Here is a 4,201-nt window from a genome sequence, read left to right on the forward strand (position 1 = left end):
TAAACGAATTGATATCAGATAACCACATTGATTTATTCTGCCTCACCGAAACCTGGCTGGGCCATGACGAATATGTTAGTTTAAACGAAGCCACTCCTCCCAGTCATAATAATACCCAAATTCCACGAGGCTCAGGCCGAGGAGGGGGAGTTGCAGCCATATTTGACTCGAGCCTGTTAATTAATCCTAAACCTAAACTAAATTATAATTCGTTTGAAAACCTTGTTCTTAATCTTCAACACCCAACATGGAAAACAGTACAGCATATTATATTTGTTGTTGTTTACCGAGCACCAGGTCCATATTCTGAGTTTTTATCTGAATTCTCAGAGTTTTTATCATGCGTAGTCCTTCAATCAGACAAAGTACTTATTGTAGGTGATTTTAATATCCATGTGGACGTTGACAGCAATAGCCTTAGTACTGCTTTCAATTCACTGCTAGATTCAATTGGTTTCAGTCAGAGGGTGCATAAGGCCACGCACTGTTTTAACCACACCCTTGACCTTGTGCTAGAATATGGCATCAAAATTGACGATTTAATAGTACTTCCGCAGAATCCTTTATTATCAGACCATTCTTTAATAACTTTCGAATTCCTACTACCAAACTATACGAAATTAAATAAAAGTTTCTACACTAGATGCTTATCTGACAGTGCTATAACTAAATTTAAGGAAGATATTCCAACAGCACTTAACTCAACGTCATGCCTTAATATAACAGAGGACCGTTATGTTAACTTTAGTCCCTCCCAACTTGATAACTTTGTAGACGCTGCTACGGCTTGCCTACGGACTACTTTAGACTCTGTTGCTCCTCTCAAAAAGAAGATGATGAAGGAAAGGAAACTAGCACCTTGGTATAACTCCCAAACTCGCAAATTAAAACAAATCTCACGAAAACTTGAAAGTAAATGGCGTTCCACCAAACTGGAAGAATCTCGTGTGGATTGGCAAGATAGTCTAAAAAATTATAGGAGGGCCCTCAGAAATGCCAGATCAGACTATTACTCAACACTAATAGAAGAAAATAAGAACAACCCAAGGTTTCTTTTCAGCACTGTAGCCAGGCTGACAAAGAGTCATAGCTCTGTTGAGCCATCTATTCCTATAGCTCTGAGCAGTGATGACTTCATGACCTTTTTTAATGATAAAATTATAACAATTAGAGAAAAAATTCATCACCTTCTGCCCACAGCTTCTAACGGCCCACCATTGGGCGCAGGAGGGCTAGAGAGAACGATAAGACCTGATACTTATTTAGACGGCTTTTATCCTTTAGACCTCCAACAATTAATGTTAAGGGTCTCTTCAGCTAAGCCAACTACCTGTCTCTTAGACCCCATTCCAACGAGGCTACTTAAAGAAGCACTACCCGTGGTCAATACCATATTACTAGATACGATCAATATGTCCTTATTAACGGGTCACGTACCGCAGTCTTTTAAAGTAGCTGTGATAAAACCTATTCTGAAAAAACCCACCCTCGACCCTGAGGTCTTAGCCAACTATAGACCTATATCTAACCTTCCCTTTCTCTCCAAAATCCTTGAGAAGGTAGTCGCTAATCAATTGTGTGACTTTCTGCATAGAAATAGTCAATTTGAAGACTTTCAGTCAGGATTTAGAATGCATCATAGCACAGAGACGGCACTGGTGAAAATCACTAACGACCTTCTAATTGCTGCTGACAAAGGACTTGTCTCCATACTTGTCTTATTAGATCTTAGTGCTGCATTCGACACTATCGACCATACCATCCTCTTACAGAGACTGGAACATTTAGTTGGCATTAAAGGAATCGCACTAAGCTGGTTTAAGTCCTATTTTACTGAGCGATCCCAATTTGTTAATATTAACGATAAACCATCCAAATACGCCAAAGTTAGCCATGGCGTTCCTCAAGGCTCAGTGCTTGGACCAATTCTATTCTCTTTATATATGCTTCCTCTAGGCAATATTATTAGGAAACACTCAATTAACTTTCACTGTTACGCAGACGACACCCAATTATATCTGTCAATTAAGCACGACGAAAACGGTCATTTAGCTAAACTTCAAGCGTGCATTAAAGATATAAAATCCTGGATGACCCACAATTTTCTGATGTTAAATTCAAACAAAACGGAAGTTATTGTGCTGGGACCCAAGCACCACCGAACTTCATTATCTAAATATATAGCTACCCTAGATGGTATTGCCCTGGCCTCCAGCACTACTGTCAGAAATCTAGGAGTCATTTTTGACCAGGATCTATCCTTTAACGCCCACTTAAAACAAACCTCAAGAACAGCCTTTTTCCATCTTCGTAACATTGCCAAAATCAGGAACATCCTCTCGCAAAACGATGCAGAAAAACTAGTCCATGCATTCGTTACTTCCCGGCTGGACTACTGTAATTCTTTACTGTCAGGATGCTCAAATAAGTCCCTCAAGACCCTCCAGCTGATCCAGAATGCTGCAGCACGTGTTCTGACAAGAACTAACAAAAGAGATCACATTTCTCCTGTATTAGCTTCTCTGCATTGGCTTCCTGTAAAATCCAGGATTGAATTTAAAATCCTTCTCCTGACCTACAAAGCACTAAATGGTCAAGCACCATCATACATAGAAGAGCTCTTAGTACCTTATTGTCCCACTAGAGCACTGCGTTCCCAGAACTCAGAGCTACTTGTGGTTCCTAGAGTCTCTAAAAGTAGAATGGGAGCCAGAGCCTTCAGCTATCAGGCTCCTCTCCTGTGGAACCAGCTCCCAACCTGGGTTCGGGGGGCTGACACCATCGCCACATTTAAGAATAAACTGAAAACCATCATCTTTGATAAAGCTTATAGTTAGGGAGTGAGGAGTTGCAGCATAGTAGAGTAGAGGGAGGCAGGAAGTACAAGCCCGTTCCGGCAGGGGAGAGTACGAGCCCAGTCCAGGGCCCCTCTCTTTAGCCTGCCTCTCTTAGTTATGCTATTATAACTCTAGACTGCTGTGGGAAGCTCCTTCCAAGGACACAATGAGCCGCTCCCTCTTCTCTCTGTCACTTGTCTCCTTTTGTGTGCATCTTAATCCCAGAAATGCCTGTTACTAACCTAGCTCTGGGGAGTTTTCTCCCCGGAGTCCCTTTGCTTCTTCTTCACCCAGAACATCGCCTTGGAATTGGGTGGCACCTACACCGGGGTCCTGGGTGCAGCTGACACTATGGACTTACTACACCCTGCTACGCTCTGCGATTCCCCGCAGTGTCCGACTGCGTCCTGCCGCGTCCAACCGCGTCCACCCAGGCTGCTGTGCCACACTACACCCCGTAACGCACTGCTGTACCCTAATATGACATGAACTACTACGACTACCATTGTGATCACTGTTTCACTATCTTTATTATGACTATTATTGCCACCATTCACCACTCCCCCAACTGGTGCCGTCAGACACCGCCTACCAAGAGTCTGGGTCTGTCCGAGGTTTCTTCCTAACAAAAAAGGGAGTTTTTCCTTGCCACTGTCGCAATAGCTACTGCTAATGCTTGCTCTTGAGGCAACCACTGTAATAGTTGGGGCTTCGTAAACTACAGAGTTTGGTCTAGACCTACTCTATCTGTAAAGTGTCTCGAGATAACTCTTGTTATGATTTGATACTATAAATAAAATTGAATTGAATTGAATTGAATTGAATTGATCAGTCTTTTAAATATTTAAAAATCATAGTTGTGTCATTGAAGGTCCTTTAAGCAGCAGATGCAGTCATTCTTTTTACTATAAACTAATTTATGTAAAATTAGTGTGTCATGTTTTGTCAAATTGTTTATTTTGAGCTTTTGACCCAATTTATATCTACTTATTGCTTCATTCAGACTTGTGTTTTGGCAATCTATACGGACGAGAGAAGATATATAGAGAACACAAGTATAAACTGTCCTGAAACAGAAAAAAAGAATGACATTAAACATTTACCAATAAAAATTAAAATAAACCACAAACAAGCAATAGGCCTGTGCAAGCATATCTTACATTTGCTTTTTTTTAATTTTGTAGACATGGACAATACGGAACCAACCAACAATTTATGTATCAGTTGTGTCAGAACTCAGAAACAAGTACAGAAATGTTCAAAGAAACATGAATGAACTGATAAACAGTTAAACATGTTTCAATACTTTTTTTCAACCTCCAATCATTTCTACTGTGACATATTTTAAGCCAAATGACTCCACG

Source organism: Sander lucioperca, chromosome 6 (genome assembly GCF_008315115.2).
Source record: "Sander lucioperca isolate FBNREF2018 chromosome 6, SLUC_FBN_1.2, whole genome shotgun sequence".
Taxonomy (NCBI): domain Eukaryota; kingdom Metazoa; phylum Chordata; class Actinopteri; order Perciformes; family Percidae; genus Sander; species Sander lucioperca.